The sequence below is a fragment of the Oreochromis aureus genome, unplaced genomic scaffold (genome assembly GCF_013358895.1).
Source record: "Oreochromis aureus strain Israel breed Guangdong unplaced genomic scaffold, ZZ_aureus HiC_scaffold_59, whole genome shotgun sequence".
Lineage (NCBI taxonomy): Eukaryota > Metazoa > Chordata > Actinopteri > Cichliformes > Cichlidae > Oreochromis > Oreochromis aureus.
The window spans coordinates 159,380-176,589 of record NW_024108957.1 but is presented as its reverse complement, the minus strand read 5'-3'; the positions used below and the strand labels follow the sequence as shown (position 1 = coordinate 176,589).

The following is a 17,210-nucleotide window of genomic DNA, read 5'->3' as shown; positions in this document are numbered from 1 at the left end:
ACCCGTAGCAGGCCATCGCTTCTCGGCCTTTTGGCTAAGATCAAGTGTAGTATCTGTTCTTATCAGTTTAATATCTGATACGCCCCCGATTGGGGGGCAACGTATTAAACGCATTTTTAGAACAGGGAGCTGAATAAGGGGCTCGCTCCGTTCGCTCCACGCATCGACCCGGTATTGCAGCGCCTCCGGGAACGGTGCCCCCTTTGCTGACCTTGTGCAAAAGCAAGAATGCCAAACAAATTAACATCTGCCAGAGAAGAGCCAGAAAGCAGCCTGAAGCCGCGAACATCCTCTCCAGTCTGCTCTGCTCCTGTCAAAGTGGAGCTCTGGAGCAGAGCAGAGCAGAGCAGAGCAGGCGCGGCCTGAGAAATGCCGCTTCAGCCAAGCAAACAGGGCCTACCGTGACGAGGCGAAAGAAACACACACTCTGGCTTCTCTTCATAACGTACAAGCCAAAGATATGAAGGTCTGCCAAGCCCAGAGCCAGGAAGCAGCCTGAAGCCACGAACGTCCTCTCCAGTCACCCCTTTCCTGTCAAAGTGGAGCTCTGGAGCAGAGCAGGCGGGGCCTGAGATCTGCCGCTTCAGCCAAGCAAACAGGGCCTACCGTGACGCCGGAAGCCGGGACGAGCAGTCACTGCGGCTTCCTGCGAGGCAAACGAAACACACACTCTGGCTTCTCTTCATAACGTACAAGTCTTTCGCCTTTTACTAAAGACTTCCGTGGAGAGCAGCGCTAAGGAGTTGCACCTATTTTTGGCAGGGTCTGGCTGGGCCCTCTCCTCGTTGTTCAAAAGAAATAACAGAAGAAAGCAGCGCAATTCCAGGAGCTCCGCAGGCCTCTGAGGTACTGTGGGTGGGCGGAGATTTGAAGCGCTGCCTCCCTGTGAGCACCGTCACTGGCGAGAAGTGTCCCGAGAAGGCGGCTCAGCCAGGAACCCGTAGCAGGCCATCGCTTCTCGGCCTTTTGGCTAAGATCAAGTGTAGTATCTGTTCTTATCAGTTTAATATCTGATACGCCCCCGATTCGGGGGCAACGTATTAAACCCATTTTTAGAACAGGGAGCTGAATAAGGGGCTCGCTCCGTTCGCTCCACGCATCGACCCGGTATTGCAGCGCCTCCGGGAACGGTGCCCCCTTTGCTGACCTTGTGCAAAAGCAAGAATGCCAAACAAATTAACATCTGCCAGAGAAGAGCCAGAAAGCAGCCTGAAGCCGCGAACATCCTCTCCAGTCACGCCTCTCCTGTCAAAGTGGAGCTCTGGAGCAGAGCAGAGCAGGCGCTGCCTGAGAAATGCCGCTCAGCCAAGCAAACAGGGCCTACCGTGACAAGGCGAAAACAAACTGGCTTCTCTTCATAACGCATACAAACCAAAGAAATGAAGGTCTGCCAAGCCCAGGGCCAGAAAGCAGCCTGAAGCCATGAACGTCCTCTCCAGTCACCCCTTTCCTGTCAAAGTGGAGATCTGGCCAAGCAAATAGGGCCTACCGTGACGAGGCGAAAGAAACACACACTCTGGCTTCTCTTCATAACGTACAAGCCAAAGAAATGAAGGTCTGCCAAGCCCAGGGCCAGAAAGCAGCCTGAAGCCATGAACATCCTCTCCAGTCACCCCTTTCCTGTCAAAGTGGAGCTCTGGAGCAGAGCAGGCGGGCCTGAGATCTGCCGCTTCAGCCAAGCAAACAGGGCCTACCGTGACGCCGGAAGCCGGACGAGCAGTCACTGCGGCTTCCTGCGAGGCAAACGAAACACACACTCTGGCTTCTCTTCATAACGTACAAGTCTTTCGCCTTTTACTAAAGACTTCCGTGAAGAGCAGCGCTAAGGAGTTGCACCTATTTTTGGCAGGGTCTGGCTGGGCCCTCTCCTCGTTGTTCAAAAGAAATAACAGAAGAAAGCAGCGCAGCAATTCAGGGAGCTCCGCAGGCCTCTGAGGTACTGTGGGTGGGCGGAGATTTGAAGCGGCTGCCTCCCTGTGAGCACCGTCACAAGCGAGAAGTGTCCCGAGAAGGCGGCTCAGCCAGGAACCCGTAGCAGGCCATCGCTTCTCGGCCTTTTGGCTAAGATCAAGTGTAGTATCTGTTCTTATCAGTTTAATATCTGATACGCCCCCGATTCGGGGGCAACGTATTAAACGCATTTTTAGAACAGGGAGCTGAATAAGGGGCTCGCTCCGTTCGCTCCACGCATCGACCCGGTATTGCAGCGCCTCCGGGAACGGTGCTCCCTTTGCTGACCTTGTGCAAAAGCAAGAATGCCAAACAAATTAACATCTGCCAGAGAAGATCCAGAAAGCAGCCTGAAGCCGCGAACATCCTCTCCAGTCACCCCTCTCCTGTCAAAGTGGAGCTCTGGAGCAGAGCAGAGCAGGCGCGGCCTGAGAAATGCCGCTTCAGCCAAGCAAACAGGGCCTACCGTGACGCCGAAGCCAGGGACGAAAGCAGTCACTCTGGCTTCCTTCAAAGTGGAGAGACAAACGTGTGGCGAAAAAACACACACTCTGGCTTCTCTTCATAACGTACAAGTCTTTCGCCTTTTACTAAAGACTTCCGTGGAGAGCAGCGCTAAGGAGTTGCACCTATTTTTGGCAGGGTCTGGCTGGGCCCTCTCCTCGTTGTTCAAAAGAAATAACAGAAGAAAGCAGCGCAAATCCAGGGAGCTCCGAGGCCTCTGAGGTACTGTGGGTGGGCGGAGATTTGAAGCGGCTGCCTCCCTGTGAGCACCGTCACAAGCGAGAAGTGTCCCGAGAAGGCGGCTCAGCCAGGAACCCGTAGCAGGCCATCGCTTTTCTCGGCCTTTTGGCTAAGATCAAGTGTAGTATCTGTTCTTATCAGTTTAGTATCTGATACGCCCCGATTGGGGCAACGATTAAACGCATTTTAGAACAGGGAGCTGAATAAGGGGCTCGCTCCGTTCGCTCCACGCATCGACCCGGTATTGCAGCGCCTCTGGGAACGGTGCCCCCTTTGCTGACCTTGTGCAAAAGCAAGAATGCCAAACAAATTAACATCTGCCAGAGAAGAGCCTGAAGAAAGCAGCCTCCAGCCGAGAACATCCTCTCCAGTCACGCTCTCCTGTCAAAGTGGAGATCTGGCCAAGCAAATAGGACCTACCAAACAGGGACGAGGCGAAAGAAACACACACTCTGGCTTCTCTTCATAACGTACAAACCAAAGAAATGAAGGTCTGCCAAGCCCAGGGCCAGAAAGCAGCCTGAAGCCATGAACGTCCTCTCCAGTCACCCCTTTCCTGTCAAAGTGGAGATCTGGCCAAGCAAATAGGGCCTACCGTGACGAGGCGAAGAAAAACACACTCTGGCTTCTCTTCATAAATACAAGCCAAAGAAATGAAGGTCTGCCAAGCCCAGGGCCAGAAAGCAGCCTGAAGCCATGAACGTCCTCTCCAGTCACCCCTTTCCTGTCAAAGTGGAGATCTGGCCAAGCAAACAGGGCCTACCGCCTACCGTAGGAGGTGAAAGAAACACACACTCTGGCTTCTCTTCATAACGTACAAACCAAAGAAATGAAGGTCTGCCAAGCCCAGGGCCAGAAAGCAGCCTGAAGCCATGAACGTCCTCTCCAGTCACCCCTTTCCTGTCAAAGTGGAGCTCTGGAGCAGAGCAGGCGGGGCCTGAGATCTGCCGCTTCAGCCAAGCAAACAGGGCCTACCGTGACGCCGGAAGCCGGGACGAGCAGTCACTGCGGCTTCCTGCGAGGCAAACGAAACACACACTCTGGCTTCTCTTCATAACGTACAAGTCTTTCGCCTTTTACTAAAGACTTCCGTGGAGAGCAGCGCTAAGGAGTTGCACCTATTTTTGGCAGGGTCTGGCTGGGCCTCTCCTCGTTGTTCAAAAGAAATAACAGAAGAAAGCAGCGCAATTCCAGGAGCTCCGCAGGCCTCTGAGGTACTGTGGGTGGGCGGAGATTTGAAGCGCCTGCCTCCCTGTGAGCACCGTCACAAGCGAGAAGTGTCCCGAGAAGGCGGCTCAGCCAGGAACCCGTAGCAGGCCATCGCTTCTCGGCCTTTTGGCTAAGATCAAGTGTAGTATCTGTTCTTATCAGTTTAATATCTGATACGCCCCCGATTCGGGGGCAACGTATTAAACCCATTTTTAGAACAGGGAGCTGAATAAGGGGCTCGCTCCGTTCGCTCCACGCATCGACCGGTATTGCAGCGCCTCGGGAACGGTGCCCCCTTTGCTGACCTTGTGCAAAAGCAAGAATGCCAAACAAATTAACATCTGCCAGAGAAGAGCCAGAAAGCAGCCTGAAGCCGCGAACATCCTCTCCAGTCACGCCTCTCCTGTCAAAGTGGAGCTCTGGAGCAGAGCAGAGCAGGCGCTGCCTGAGAAATGCCGCTTCAGCCAAGCAAACAGGGCCTACCGTGACAAGGCGAAAAAAGAAACACTTCTTCTCTTCATAACGTACAAACCAAAGAAATGAAGGTCTGCCAAGCCCAGGGCCAGAAAGCAGCCTGAAGCCATGAACGTCCTCTCCAGTCACCCCTTTCCTGTCAAAGTGGAGATCTGGCCAAGCAAATAGGGCCTACCGTGACGAGCGAAAGAAACACACACTCTGGCTTCTCTTCATAACGTACAAGCCAAAGAAATGAAGGTCTGCCAAGCCCAGGGCCAGAAAGCAGCCTGAAGCATGAACGTCCTCTCCAGTCACCCCTTTCCTGTCAAAGTGGAGCTCTGGAGCAGAGCAGGCGGGGCCTGAGATCTGCCGCTTCAGCCAAGCAAACAGGGCCTACCGTGACGCCGGAAGCCGGGACGAGCAGTCACTGCGGCTTCCTCGCGAGGCAAAGAAACACACACTCTGGCTTCTCTTCATAACGTACAAGTCTTTCGCCTTTTACTAAAGACTTCCGTGAAGAGCAGCGCTAAGGAGTTGCACCTATTTTTGGCAGGGTCTGGCTGGGCCCTCTCCTCGTTGTTCAAAAGAAATAACAGAAGAAAGCAGCGCGTAACTTCAGGGAGCTCCGCAGGCCTCTGAGGTACTGTGGGTGGGCGGAGATTTGAAGCGGCTGCCTCCCTGTGAGCACCGTCACAAGCGAGAAGTGTCCCGAGAAGGCGGCTCAGCCAGGAACCCGTAGCAGGCCATCGCTCGGCCTTTTGGCTAAGATCAAGTGTAGTATCTGTTCTTATCAGTTTAATATCTGATACGCCCCGATTCGGGGCAACGACAAAACCATTTTTAGAACAGGGAGCTGAATAAGGGGCTCGCTCCGTTCGCTCCACGCATCGACCCGGTATTGCAGCGCCTCCGGGAACGGTGCCCCCTTTGCTGACCTTGTGCAAAAGCAAGAATGCCAAACAAATTAACATCTGCCAGAGAAAAGCCAGAAAGCAGCCTGAAGCCGCGAACATCCTCTCCAGTCACGCCTCTCCTGTCAAAGTGGAGCTCTGGAGCAGAGCAGAGCAGGCGTGGCCTGAGAAATGCCGCTTCAGCCAAGCAAACAGGGCCTACCGTGACGAGGTGAGAAAGAAACACTTCTCTTCATAACGTACAAACCAAAGAAATGAAGGTCTGCCAAGCCCAGGGCCAGAAAGCAGCCTGAAGCCGCGAACGTCCTCTCCAGTCACCCCTTTCCTGTCAAAGTGGAGATCTGGCCAAGCAAATAGGGCCTACCGTGACGAGGCGAAAGAAACACACACTCTGGCTTCTCTTCATAACGTACAAGCCAAAGAAATGAAGGTCTGCCAAGCCCAGGGCCAGAAAGCAGCCTGAAGCCGCGAACGTCCTCTCCAGTCACCCCTTTCCTGTCAAAGTGGAGATCTGGCCAAGAAAACAGGGCCTACCGTGACGCAGGCGAAAGAAACACACACTCTGGCTTCTCTTCATAACGTACTGAGCCAAAGAAATGAAGGTCTGCCAAGCCCAGGGCCAGAAAGCAGCCTGAAGTCATGAACGCCCCTCTCCAGTCACCCCTTTCCTGTCAAAGTGGAGCTCTGGAGCAGAGCAGGCGGGGCCTGAGATCTGCCGCTTCAGCCAAGCAAACAGGGCCTACCGTGACGCCGGAAGCCGGGACGAGCAGTCACTGCGGCTTCCTGCGAGACAAACGAAACACACACTCTGGCTTCTCTTCATAACGTACAAGTCTTTCGCCTTTTACTAAAGACTTCCGTGGAGAGCAGCGCTAAGGAGTTGCACCTATTTTTGGCAGGGTCTGGCTGGGCCCTCTCCTCGTTGTTCAAAAGAAATAACAGAAGAAAGCAGCGCGCAAATCCAGGGAGCTCCGCAGGCCTCTGAGGTACTGTGGGTGGGCGGAGATTTGAAGCGGCTGCCTCCCTGTGAGCACCGTCACAAGCGAGAAGTGTCCCGAGAAGGCGGCTCAGCCAGGAACCCGTAGCAGGCCATCGCTTCTCGGCCTTTTGGCTAAGATCAAGTGTAGTATCTGTTCTTATCAGTTTAGTATCTGATCGCCCCGATTGGGGGCAACGATTAAACGCATTTTAGAACAGGGAGCTGAATAAGGGGCTCGCTCCGTTCGCTTCCACGCATCGACGACCCGGTATTGCAGCGCCTCTGGGAACGGTGCCCCCTTTGCTGACCTTGTGCAAAAGCAAGAATGCCAAACAAATTAACATCTGCCAGAGAAGAGCCAGAAAGCAGCCTGAAGCCGAGAACATCCTCTCCAGTCACGCCTCTCCTGTCAAAGTGGAGATCTGGCCAAGCAAATAGGACCTACCGTGATCTGGAAAGAAACACACACTCTGGCTTCTCTTCATAACGTACAAACCAAAGAAATGAAGGTCTGCCAAGCCCAGGGCCAGAAAGCAGCCTGAAGCCGCTGAACGCCCTCTCCAGTCACCCCTTTCCTGTCAAAGTGGAGATCTGGCCAAGCAAATAGGGCCTACCGTGACGAGGCGAAGAAAACACACTCTGGCTTCTCTTCATAACGTACAAGCCAAAGAAATGAAGGTCTGCCAAGCCCAGGGCCAGAAAGCAGCCTGAAGCCGCATGAACGCCCTCTCCAGTCACCTTTCCTGTCAAAGTGGAGATCTGGCCAAGCAAACAGGGCCTACCGTGACGAGGCGAAAGAAACACACACTCTGGCTTCTCTTCATAACGCATACAAACCAAAGAAATGAAGGTCTGCCAAGCCCAGAGCTAGGAAGCAGCCTGAAGCATGAACGCCCTCTCCAGTCACCCCTTTCCTGTCAAAGTGGAGCTCTGGAGCAGAGCAGGCGGGGCCTGAGATCTGCCGCTTCAGCCAAGCAAACAGGGCCTACCGTGGACGCCGGAAGCCGGGACGAGCAGTCACTGCGGCTTCCTGCGAGGCAAACGAAACACACACTCTGGCTTCTCTTCATAACGTACAAGTCTTTCGCCTTTTACTAAAGACTTCCGTGGAGAGCAGCGCTAAGGAGTTGCACCTATTTTTGGCAGGGTCTGGCTGGGCCCCTCCTCGTTGTTCAAAAGAAATAACAGAAGAAAGCAGCGCAATTCCAGGGAGCTCCGCAGGCCTCTGAGGTACTGTGGGTGGGCGGAGATTTGAAGCGCCTGCCTCCCTGTGAGCACCGTCCTGGCGAAGAAGTGTCCCGAGAAGGCGGCTCAGCCAGGAACCCGTAGCAGGCCATCGCCGGCCTTTTGGCTAAGATCAAGTGTAGTATCTGTTCTTATCAGTTTAATATCTGATACGCCCCGATTCGGGGCAACGTGTTAAACCCATTTTAGAACAGGGAGCTGAATAAGGGGCTCGCTCCGTTCGCTCCACGCATCGACCCGGTATTGCAGCGCCCGGGAACGGTGCCCCCTTTGCTGACCTTGTGCAAAAGCAAGAATGCCAAACAAATTAACATCTGCCAGAGAAAAGCCAGAAAGCAGCTTGAAGCCGCGAACATCCTCTCCAGTCACGCCTCTCCTGTCAAAGTGGAGCTCTGGAGCAGAGCAGAGCAGGCGCGGCCTGAGAAATGCCGCTTCAGCCAAGCAAACAGGGCCTACCGTGACGAGGCGAAAGAAACACTTCTCTTCATAACGTACAAACCAAAGAAATGAAGGTCTGCCAAGCCCAGGGCCAGAAAGCAGCCTGAAGCATGCGAACGTCCCTCTCCAGTCACCCCTTTCCTGTCAAAGTGGAGATCTGGCCAAGCAAATAGGGCCTACCGTGACGAGGCGAAAAGAAACACACACTCTGGCTTCTCTTCATAACGTACAAGCCAAAGAAATGAAGGTCTGCCAAGCCCAGGGCCAGAAAGCAGCCTGAAGCCATGAACGTCCTCTCCAGTCACCCCTTTCCTGTCAAAGTGGAGATCTGGCCAAGAAAACAGGGCCTACCGTGACGAGGCGAAAGAAACACACACTCTGGCTTCTCTTCAACGATACAAACCAAAGAAATGAAGGTCTGCCAAGCCCAGAGCCAGGAAGCAGCCTGAAGCATGAACGCCCTCTCCAGTCACCCTTTCCTGTCAAAGTGGAGCTCTGGAGCAGAGCAGGCGGGGCCTGAGATCTGCCGCTTCAGCCAAGCAAACAGGGCCTACCGTGACGCCGGAAGCCGGGACGAGCAGTCACTGCGGCTTCCTGCGAGGCAAACGAAAACACACTCTGGCTTCTCTTCATAACGTACAAGTCTTTCGCCTTTTACTAAAGACTTCCGTGGAGAGCAGCGCTAAGGAGTTGCACCTATTTTTGGCAGGGTCTGGCTGGGCCCTCTCCTCGTTGTTCAAAAGAAATAACAGAAGAAAGCAGCGCGCAATTCCAGGGAGCTCCGCAGGCCTCTGAGGTACTGTGGGTGGGCGGAGATTTGAAGCGCCTGCCTCCCCTGTGAGCACCGTCACTGGCGAGAAGTGTCCCGAGAAGGCGGCTCAGCCAGGAACCCGTAGCAGGCCATCGCTCGGCCTTTTGGCTAAGATCAAGTGTAGTATCTGTTCTTATCAGTTTAATATCTCATACGCCCCGATTGGGGGCAACGATAAACCCATTTTTAGAATAGGGAGCTGAATAAGGGGCTCGCTCCGTTCGCTCCACGCATCGACCGGTATTGCAGCGCCCCGGGAACGGTGCCCCTTTGCTGACCTTGTGCAAAAGCAAGAATGCCAAACAAATTAACATCTGCCAGAGAAGATCCAGAAAGCAGCCTGAAGCCACGAAAATCCTCTCCAGTCACGCCTCTCCTGTCAAAGTGGAGCTCTGGAGCAGAGCAGAGCAGGCGCGGCCTGAGATCTGCCGCTTCAGCCAAGCAAACAGGGCCTACCGTGACGCCGAAGCCGGGACGAGCAGTCACTGCGGCTTCCTGCGAGGCAAATGAAATACACACTCTGGCTTCTCTTCATAACGTACAAGTCTTTCGCCTTTTACTAAAGACTTCCGTGGAGAGCAGCGCTGAGGAGTTGCACCTATTTTTGGCAGGGTCTGGCTGGGCCCTCTCCTTGTTGTTCAAAAGAAATAACAGAAGAAAGCAGCGCGCAATTCCAGGGAGCTCCGCAGGCCTCTGAGGTACTGTGGGTGGGCGGAGATTTGAAGCGCCTGCCTCCCTGTGAGCACCGTCACAAGCGAGAAGTGTCCCGAGAAGGCGGCTCAGCCAGGAACCCGTAGCAGGCCATCGCTCGGCCTTTTGGCTAAGATCAAGTGTAGTATCTGTTCTTATCAGTTTAATATCTGATACGACCGCGATTCGGGGCAACGATTAAACCCATTTTAGAACAGGGAGCTGAATAAGGGGCTCGCTCCGTTCGCTCCACGCATCGACCCGGTATTGCAGCGCCCGGAGCGGTGCCCCTTTGCTGACCTTGTGCAAAAGCAAGAATGCCAAACAAATTAACATCTGCCAGAGAAGATCCAGAAAGCAGCCTGAAGCCACGAACATCCTCTCCAGTCACGCCTCTCCTGTCAAAGTGGAGCTCTGGAGCAGAGCAGAGCAGGCGCGGTCTGAGAAATGCCGCTTCAGCCAAGCAAACAGGGCCTACCGTGACGAGGCTAAAGAAACACACACTCTGGCTTCTCTTCATAACGCATACAAACCAAAGAAATGAAGGTCTGCCAAGCCCAGGGCCAGAAAGCAGCCTGAAGTCATGAACGTCCTCTCCAGTCACCCCTTTCCTGTCAAAGTGGAGATCTGGCCAAGAAAACAGGGCCTACCGTGACGAGGCGAAAGAAACACACACTCTGGCTTCTCTTCATAACGCATACAAACCAAAGAAATGAAGGTCTGCCAAGCCCAGAGCCAGGAAGCAGCCTGAAGCATGAACGTCCTCTCCAGTCACCCCTTTCCTGTCAAAGTGGAGCTCTGGAGCAGAGCAGGCGGGCCTGAGATCTGCCGCTTCAGCCAAGCAAACAGGGCCTACCGTGACGCCGGAAGCCGGGACGAGCAGTCACTGCGGCTTCCTGCGAGGCAAACGAAACACACACTCTGGCTTCTCTTCATAACGCATACAAGTCTTTTCGCCTTTTACTAAAGACTTCCGTGGAGAGCAGCGCTAAGGAGTTGCACCTATTTTTGGCAGGGTCTGGCTGGGCCCTCTCCTCGTTGTTCAAAAGAAATAACAGAAGAAAGCAGCGCAATTCCAGGGAGCTCCGCAGGCCTCTGAGGTACTGTGGGTGGGCGGAGATTTGAAGCGCCTGCCTCCCTGTGAGCACCGTCACTGGCGAGAAGTGTCCCGAGAAGGCGGCTCAGCCAGGAACCCGTAGCAGGCCATCGCTCGGCCTTTTGGCTAAGATCAAGTGTAGTATCTGTTCTTATCAGTTTAATATCTCATACGCCCCGATTGGGGCAACGATAAACCCATTTTAGAATAGGGAGCTGAATAAGGGGCTCGCTCCGTTCGCTTCCACGCATCGACCGGTATTGCAGCGCCTCCGGGAACGGTGCCCCTTTGCTGACCTTGTGCAAAAGCAAGAATGCCAAACAAATTAACATCTGCCAGAGAAGATCCAGAAAGCAGCCTGAAGCCACGAAAATCCTCTCCAGTCACGCCTCTCCTGTCAAAGTGGAGCTCTGGAGCAGAGCAGAGCAGGCGCGCCTGAGATCTGCCGCTTCAGCCAAGCAAACAGGGCCTACCGTGACGCCGGAAGCCGGGACGAGCAGTCACTGCGGCTTCCTGCGAGGCAAATGAAATACACACTCTGGCTTCTCTTCATAACGTACAAGTCTTTCGCCTTTTACTAAAGACTTCCGTGAGAGCAGCGCTAAGGAGTTGCACCTATTTTTGGCAGGGTCTGGCTGGGCCCTCTCCTTGTTGTTCAAAAGAAATAACAGAAGAAAGCAGCGCGCAATTCCAGGGAGCTCCGCAGGCCTCTGAGGTACTGTGGGTGGGCGGAGATTTGAAGCGCCTGCCTCCCTGTGAGCACCGTCTGGCGAGAAGTGTCCCGAGAAGGCGGCTCAGCCAGGAACCCGTAGCAGGCCATCGCCTCGGCTTTTGGCTAAGATCAAGTGTAGTATCTGTTCTTATCAGTTTAATATCTGATACGACCGCGATTCGGGGGCAGCGTATTAAACCCATTTTTAGAACAGGGAGCTGAATAAGGGGCTCTCGCTCCGTTCGCTTCCACGCATCGACCGGTATTGCAGCGCCCCGGGAACGGTGCCCCTTTGCTGACCTTGTGCAAAAGCAAGAATGCCAAACAAATTAACATCTGCCAGAGAAGATCCAGAAAGCAGCCTGAAGCCACGAACATCCTCTCCAGTCACGCCTCTCCTGTCAAAGTGGAGCTCTGGAGCAGAGCAGAGCAGGCGCGGTCTGAGAAATGCCGCTTCAGCCAAGCAAACAGGGCCTACCGTGACGAGGCGAAGAAACACACACTCTGGCTTCTCTTCATAACGTACAAACCAAAGAAATGAAGGTCTGCCAAGCCCAGGGCCAGAAAGCAGCCTGAAGTCATGAACGTCCTCTCCAGTCACCCCTTTCCTGTCAAAGTGGAGATCTGGCCAAGCAAATAGGGCCTACCGTGACGAGGCGAAAGAAACACACACTCTGGCTTCTCTTCATAACGTACAAGCCAAAGAAATGAAGGTCTGCCAAGCCCAGGGCAGAAAGCAGCCTGAAGCCATGAACGTCCTCTCCAGTCACCCCTTTCCTGTCAAAGTGGAGATCTGGCCAAGCAAATAGGGCCTACCGTGACGAGTGAAAGAAACACACACTCTGGCTTCTCTTCATAACGTACAAGCCAAAGAAATGAAGGTCTGCCAAGCCCAGGGCCAGAAAGCAGCCTGAAGCCATGAACGCCCTCTCCAGTCACCCCTTTCCTGTCAAAGTGGAGATCTGGCCAAGCAAACAGGGCCTACCGTGACGAGGCGAAAAAACACACACTCTGGCTTCTCTTCATAACGTACAAACCAAAGAAATGAAGGTCTGCCAAGCCCAGAGCTAGGAAGCAGCCTGAAGCCGCGAACGTCCTCTCCAGTCACCCTTTCCTGTCAAAGTGGAGCTCTGGAGCAGAGCAGGCGGGCCTGAGATCTGCCGCTTCAGCCAAGCAAACAGGGCCTACCGTGGACGCGGAAGCCGGGACGAGCAGTCACTGCGGCTTCCTGCGAGGCAAACGAAACACACACTCTGGCTTCTCTTCATAACGTACAAGTCTTTCGCCTTTTACTAAAGACTTCCGTGGAGAGCAGCGCTAAGGAGTTGCACCTATTTTTGGCAGGGTCTGGCTGGGCCCTCTCCTCGTTGTTCAAAAGAAATAACAGAAGAAAGCAGCGCAAATCCAGGGAGCTCCGCAGGCCTCTGAGGTACTGTGGGTGGGCGGAGATTTGAAGCGCCTGCCTCCCTGTGAGCACCGTCACAACCGAGAAGTGTCCCGAGAAGGCGGCTCAGCCAGGAACCCGTAGCAGGCCATCGCTTCTCGGCCTTTTGGCTGAGATCAAGTGTAGTATCTGTTCTTATCAGTTTAGTATCTGATACGCCCCCGATTGGGGGGCAACGTATTAAACGCATTTTTAGAACAGGGAGCTGAATAAGGGGCTCGCTCCGTTCGCTCCACGCATCGACCCGGTATTGCAGCGCCTCTGGGAACGGTGCCCCCTTTGCTGACCTTGTGCAAAAGCAAGAGTGCAAAAGCAAGAATGCCAAACAAATTAACATCTGCCAGAGAAGAGCCAGAAAGCAGCCTGAAGCCGCGAACATCCTCTCCAGTCACGCCTCTCCTGTCAAAGTGGAGCTCTGGAGCAGAGCAGAGCAGGCGCTGCCTGAGAAATGCCGCTTCAGCCAAGCAAACAGGGCCTACCGTGACGAGGCGAAAGAAACACACACTCTGGCTTCTCTTCATAACGTACAAACCAAAGAAATGAAGGTCTGCCAAGCCCAGGGCCAGAAAGCAGCCTGAAGCCGCGAACGTCCTCTCCAGTCACCCCTTTCCTGTCAAAGTGGAGATCTGGCCAAGCAAACAGGGCCTACCGTGACGAGGCGAAAGAAACACACACTCTGGCTTCTCTTCATAACGTACAAGTCTTTCGCCTTTTACTAAAGACTTCCGTGGAGAGCAGCGCTAAAGAGTTGCACCTATTTTTGTCAGGGTCTGCCGTCTGGCTGGGCCCTCTCCTCGTTGTTCAAAAGAAATAACAGAAGAAAGCAGCGCGCAATTCCAGGGAGCTCCGCAGGCCTCTGAGGTACTGTGGGTGGGCGGAGATTTGAAGCGGCTGCCTCCTGTGAGCACCGTCTGGAGAAGTGTCCCGAGAAGGCGGCTCAGCCAGGAACCCGTAGCAGGCCATCGCTTCTCGCCCCTTTGGCTAAGATCAAGTGTAGTATCTGTTCTTATCAGTTTGCACTTGTTTCTCGGCCGTAGCTAAGACTCATGATCGTCTCCTTCGGGTGCTTGGTCTACTAAAAGAATCAAGAAACTACTTGGGTTTCCTTCACTTTGAAGGTAAGTTTTGTTACTGTTTGCCTTTTTTGAAAATATTCTCTGTTTGTGTCTTGTTTTGTCTTTTAAAGGCATCTGTTAGCTGTGTGGTGCCTCCACCATGGCGGCCTACCATGCCGGCATGCGGAGGCACCACAGTGTGCGATTTAGCTTAATTAGAAATGAAGGAGAGTTGCCAAAGATGTCTAGATTGGATTTTTCCAGGAAATTGATTCAACAGGTGTTGGGGTTCTCACCAAATGACCTGAACTGTATCCTGACCCTCCCATTCAACAAAGGTTTTGACGTGAGCTTTTGCTCAAGCGCTTATCTGGAGGATTTCTGGATAAGGTATGAGAATGTGAAACCGCAATTTAAAGAATTTGTTGTTGAGAAACTGACTGACAACACCTTGAAAACGGTGATTGTTAGAATGTTTAATGAAACTATTAGTGCTCAAGACATTTGCTTGTGGCTGGGAAGATACTGCACAGTGAAAGGGCAGGCTATGAAGGTGAGGGATGTGGGACGGAATCTGGAACTGTGCATGGAAGGTCCCCATACAGCAATGGGAAGACCCCATGGGTTTCGGGGCCTGAAACATCTCCCATCTATGATAGTCTTGGGGACAATAGAGGCTACATTCACTACCAGGGGCAGCCAAAGCTCTGTCGGAGGTGTGGGGAGCATGGGCACTTGGTGGAAGCATGTGAGGAAATCATTTGTGGGAAATGTAAGGAAAGAGGACATACGTATGCTGAATGTAGAAATGACCGTAAGTGTAATTTGTGTGGAGGAGAGGGGCATCTCTTTAGAAATTGCCCTAGGTCATTTGCAAACAAACTTAAGAGGACAAGCTTGATTGGAGAGCAAAACCTGAATGAAATAGGTAATGAGGAGGACCTGATTGATACAGCTGGGCCTGAAAATTTGATTTTGCTGCCAAAACCTGTGAGTGGAGGAGAGGAACAGGGGAGGCGGAAATGGGGAGGAGCATGGAGGGCCTGTCCTACCAGAAACCTTAGAGGAGGAGGTCGGACAGGTCGAAAGTGGAACACAAGGAGGTGGAAACACTTCAAGCGATAGCATCCAAGATCAGTCCCCCTGATACCCAGCTGGCAAAGAGAACTGCGGCAGAACTGTCCTCTGGGACAATTGTTTCAGGAAAGAGGGAAGACTTGAAGTACCGTCAGGGAGTTCCTCTGGGGAGGACTCTAGGGTCTTCCCCTCTGGCTCGCCAAATGAGGTCTCCTTTCTTAATATAGTTTTGCAGTCAACCCCCAAAGATCGTATGGTTAATGCAGCTCTGCAGCAGAGGCCGTCTCCGAGAGTCCGTAAAGGGAATAGAGCATCAGCCCTCCCTCCAGAATCGTGTGAGGTGAAGGAAGAGCTCTGTTCACGAGAAATAAATTGATGTTAGGATCCTTGAAACCTGGGCTGAGTCTTTTCCCTGAGGAGAATTACCTCCCTTAACGTAAAATGATTAGTTTGCCTTTTGTCTTACCCCTTATGGCTCTTACCTTCTCAACTATAAATGTTAGAAGTGTTAGGACCAAAATGAGAGCCCAGAGTGTGTTATCCTTTCTAAATACTGTAACGTCGGATGTGATCTTACTTCAGGAATGTGCAATACCCTTTTTAAAAGCTTATAACCAGTGGCAGGACATGTGGCCACAACCATCAATATGGAGTGGATCAAATGGGAATAAGAATGATGGAGTAGCCGTTTTGGTAAAAAACCCCTTTGTGCTGGTAAAGGGGAGCACTGTGGTGAGGGAAGGAAGAGCACTTGTAGTTAATTTGAGTTATATGGACAAGGATTTTAACCTCTTGAATGTTTATGGGTTTAATGATAAACATGAAAGATATGACCTTTAGAGGAGCTGCAGCCCCATTTGTTGGGAAAGGTGCCTTTAGTATTTGGGGATTTTAACTGTGTCCTAAGTAGAAAGGATAGGAAACGAGCCAGGCAAGATTTTAAAGTGGACAAGACGTCACTCTTATTACAGGGGATGGTTAGAGATTTTAAACTAACAGACTGTTTTGCAGTAATACACCCCAGGAGGAGGGCTTCACCTGGTTTAGTGGGGATGGCTCTAGGGCCTCTCGCATTGACTATTTGTTTGTGAGAGATGTCTTGCCAACTGATGCTAGATTGATACCCGTTTTCTTTTCTGATCACATGATGCTGTCCAGCACTATCACTTTGGCATCGTGTGTGACGATGGGAGAGGACTGTGGAGACTTAACTGCTCCTTGCTTGAGGACCAAAATTTGATCGGCCAGTATAAGGAGCGGTATCGTGAGTGGCAGACCCTCCAGGATTTTTATGAAACACGTGCAGAGTGGTGGGAAACGGTTAAAGAAAGGACACAGCTTTTTTTAAACAGGCCGGGAAAAGGAAGAAGGCTGCTGAGAATAGACGCAGGATGGGGCTGCAGAAAAAGACTACAGAGGTACTATCGTTTAAACCAATTGGGGATGGATTTTAATGACGAAATAAAAAGAGGTCAAGGAGAAAATGCAGATAATTGCGGATATAAAAAGTAGGGGGTTATTTTAAGAAGTAGGAGAAAGAGAGAGATGAAGGTGAAAAATGCACAAGATATTTCTTCAAGAAAATTATGAGCAAATCTGGCTTCGTTGCACGACTAACAAACAAAGCCGGGCAAAAAGTTGAGACCACCGAGGAGATCATGCAAGTGATCGAAGATTATTATAAAGAGTTATATGGGAAAAAAAATGTTAATGAAGAGATTATTGCACAAACCTTGGAGTTTATCGACAAGACTGTTGAAGACAGTGGTTTATTGAGCCAAGGCTTTACATTGACTGAGCTCAATCAGTGTCTTAAGAGTTTTAAGAACGGGAAGTCCCCAGGGATGGATGGACTCCCGTGGGAATTCTACCGGACTTTCTGGGACATTTTGGCCGTGGACCTACTTTCTGTTTTTATAGATTTTAGCCAACTTGACAGGCTGCCGGACAGTTTTAGAATAGGGGTAGTCACTCTTGCTCACAAAGGTAAGGACAAGACCGACCTGAAAAATTGGAGACCAATTGCGCTCCTAAATTGCGACTGCAAGTTTTTTAGCAAACTTTTAGCAGCACGGATACGCCCTGTGCTAAGCCAGATAATTCACCCGGATCAAGCCTGTGCTGTTAAGGATAGGAAGATCACTGATAGCCTCGTATTGATCAGGGACACCATTTGTTTTGCGAGGGATAGAAACATTCGGCTAATTGTCTTAAACTTGGATTTTGAGAAAGCCTTTGATCGGATCTCGCATCAGTATCTCTTTAGAGTGCTGCAGAAAATGGGGTTTCCAGAGCAGTTTATTTCTTGGGTGAAACTGTTGTATAATGGGATCAGTAGTAGATTTGTCATTAATGGGATCTTGACTGGGGCGGTGGACTTACACTGCGGTGTT

General features: G+C 52.1%; 27 non-coding genes across 27 annotated transcripts; all 27 read left to right on the top strand.

Annotated features, from left to right (window-relative positions):
* The first annotated feature begins 14 nt into the window (after positions 1-14).
* LOC120437142 lies at positions 15-205 on the top strand. Its single transcript, XR_005610855.1, has one exon. It is a non-coding gene; the product is annotated as a U2 spliceosomal RNA (small nuclear RNA).
* A 461-nt stretch (positions 206-666) lies between these two features.
* LOC120437201 lies at positions 667-778 on the top strand. Its single transcript, XR_005610900.1, has one exon. It is a non-coding gene; the product is annotated as a U5 spliceosomal RNA (small nuclear RNA).
* A 172-nt stretch (positions 779-950) lies between these two features.
* LOC120437132 lies at positions 951-1,141 on the top strand. The gene has a single exon (XR_005610846.1). It is a non-coding gene; the product is annotated as a U2 spliceosomal RNA (small nuclear RNA).
* Positions 1,142-1,753: 612 nt separating this feature from the next.
* LOC120437173 lies at positions 1,754-1,865 on the top strand. Its single transcript, XR_005610873.1, has one exon. It is a non-coding gene; the product is annotated as a U5 spliceosomal RNA (small nuclear RNA).
* Positions 1,866-2,041: 176 nt separating this feature from the next.
* LOC120437126 lies at positions 2,042-2,232 on the top strand. The gene has a single exon (XR_005610841.1). It is a non-coding gene; the product is annotated as a U2 spliceosomal RNA (small nuclear RNA).
* A 264-nt stretch (positions 2,233-2,496) lies between these two features.
* LOC120437200 lies at positions 2,497-2,608 on the top strand. The gene has a single exon (XR_005610899.1). It is a non-coding gene; the product is annotated as a U5 spliceosomal RNA (small nuclear RNA).
* A 173-nt stretch (positions 2,609-2,781) lies between these two features.
* LOC120437276 lies at positions 2,782-2,969 on the top strand. Its single transcript, XR_005610974.1, has one exon. It is a non-coding gene; the product is annotated as a U2 spliceosomal RNA (small nuclear RNA).
* A 760-nt stretch (positions 2,970-3,729) lies between these two features.
* On the top strand, positions 3,730-3,841 carry LOC120437224. The gene has a single exon (XR_005610922.1). It is a non-coding gene; the product is annotated as a U5 spliceosomal RNA (small nuclear RNA).
* A 172-nt stretch (positions 3,842-4,013) lies between these two features.
* LOC120437222 lies at positions 4,014-4,202 on the top strand. The gene has a single exon (XR_005610920.1). It is a non-coding gene; the product is annotated as a U2 spliceosomal RNA (small nuclear RNA).
* A 614-nt stretch (positions 4,203-4,816) lies between these two features.
* LOC120437172 lies at positions 4,817-4,928 on the top strand. Its single transcript, XR_005610872.1, has one exon. It is a non-coding gene; the product is annotated as a U5 spliceosomal RNA (small nuclear RNA).
* Positions 4,929-5,104: 176 nt separating this feature from the next.
* Positions 5,105-5,288, top strand: LOC120437271. Its single transcript, XR_005610969.1, has one exon. It is a non-coding gene; the product is annotated as a U2 spliceosomal RNA (small nuclear RNA).
* Positions 5,289-6,073: 785 nt separating this feature from the next.
* Positions 6,074-6,185, top strand: LOC120437198. Its single transcript, XR_005610897.1, has one exon. It is a non-coding gene; the product is annotated as a U5 spliceosomal RNA (small nuclear RNA).
* A 176-nt stretch (positions 6,186-6,361) lies between these two features.
* LOC120437299 lies at positions 6,362-6,551 on the top strand. Its single transcript, XR_005610997.1, has one exon. It is a non-coding gene; the product is annotated as a U2 spliceosomal RNA (small nuclear RNA).
* A 748-nt stretch (positions 6,552-7,299) lies between these two features.
* Positions 7,300-7,411, top strand: LOC120437206. Its single transcript, XR_005610905.1, has one exon. It is a non-coding gene; the product is annotated as a U5 spliceosomal RNA (small nuclear RNA).
* Positions 7,412-7,579: 168 nt separating this feature from the next.
* Positions 7,580-7,766, top strand: LOC120437293. The gene has a single exon (XR_005610991.1). It is a non-coding gene; the product is annotated as a U2 spliceosomal RNA (small nuclear RNA).
* Positions 7,767-8,545: 779 nt separating this feature from the next.
* Positions 8,546-8,657, top strand: LOC120437197. Its single transcript, XR_005610896.1, has one exon. It is a non-coding gene; the product is annotated as a U5 spliceosomal RNA (small nuclear RNA).
* A 177-nt stretch (positions 8,658-8,834) lies between these two features.
* Positions 8,835-9,016, top strand: LOC120437138. The gene has a single exon (XR_005610851.1). It is a non-coding gene; the product is annotated as a U2 spliceosomal RNA (small nuclear RNA).
* A 242-nt stretch (positions 9,017-9,258) lies between these two features.
* On the top strand, positions 9,259-9,370 carry LOC120437207. The gene has a single exon (XR_005610906.1). It is a non-coding gene; the product is annotated as a U5 spliceosomal RNA (small nuclear RNA).
* A 176-nt stretch (positions 9,371-9,546) lies between these two features.
* LOC120437137 lies at positions 9,547-9,728 on the top strand. The gene has a single exon (XR_005610850.1). It is a non-coding gene; the product is annotated as a U2 spliceosomal RNA (small nuclear RNA).
* Positions 9,729-10,349: 621 nt separating this feature from the next.
* Positions 10,350-10,464, top strand: LOC120437250. The gene has a single exon (XR_005610950.1). It is a non-coding gene; the product is annotated as a U5 spliceosomal RNA (small nuclear RNA).
* A 174-nt stretch (positions 10,465-10,638) lies between these two features.
* LOC120437141 lies at positions 10,639-10,820 on the top strand. Its single transcript, XR_005610854.1, has one exon. It is a non-coding gene; the product is annotated as a U2 spliceosomal RNA (small nuclear RNA).
* Positions 10,821-11,062: 242 nt separating this feature from the next.
* On the top strand, positions 11,063-11,173 carry LOC120437240. The gene has a single exon (XR_005610939.1). It is a non-coding gene; the product is annotated as a U5 spliceosomal RNA (small nuclear RNA).
* Positions 11,174-11,347: 174 nt separating this feature from the next.
* Positions 11,348-11,536, top strand: LOC120437140. Its single transcript, XR_005610853.1, has one exon. It is a non-coding gene; the product is annotated as a U2 spliceosomal RNA (small nuclear RNA).
* A 953-nt stretch (positions 11,537-12,489) lies between these two features.
* LOC120437196 lies at positions 12,490-12,601 on the top strand. Its single transcript, XR_005610895.1, has one exon. It is a non-coding gene; the product is annotated as a U5 spliceosomal RNA (small nuclear RNA).
* A 174-nt stretch (positions 12,602-12,775) lies between these two features.
* Positions 12,776-12,966, top strand: LOC120437199. Its single transcript, XR_005610898.1, has one exon. It is a non-coding gene; the product is annotated as a U2 spliceosomal RNA (small nuclear RNA).
* Positions 12,967-13,356: 390 nt separating this feature from the next.
* On the top strand, positions 13,357-13,469 carry LOC120437211. Its single transcript, XR_005610910.1, has one exon. It is a non-coding gene; the product is annotated as a U5 spliceosomal RNA (small nuclear RNA).
* Positions 13,470-13,646: 177 nt separating this feature from the next.
* Positions 13,647-13,841, top strand: LOC120437168. The gene has a single exon (XR_005610869.1). It is a non-coding gene; the product is annotated as a U2 spliceosomal RNA (small nuclear RNA).
* Positions 13,842-17,210: the final 3,369 nt, after the last annotated feature.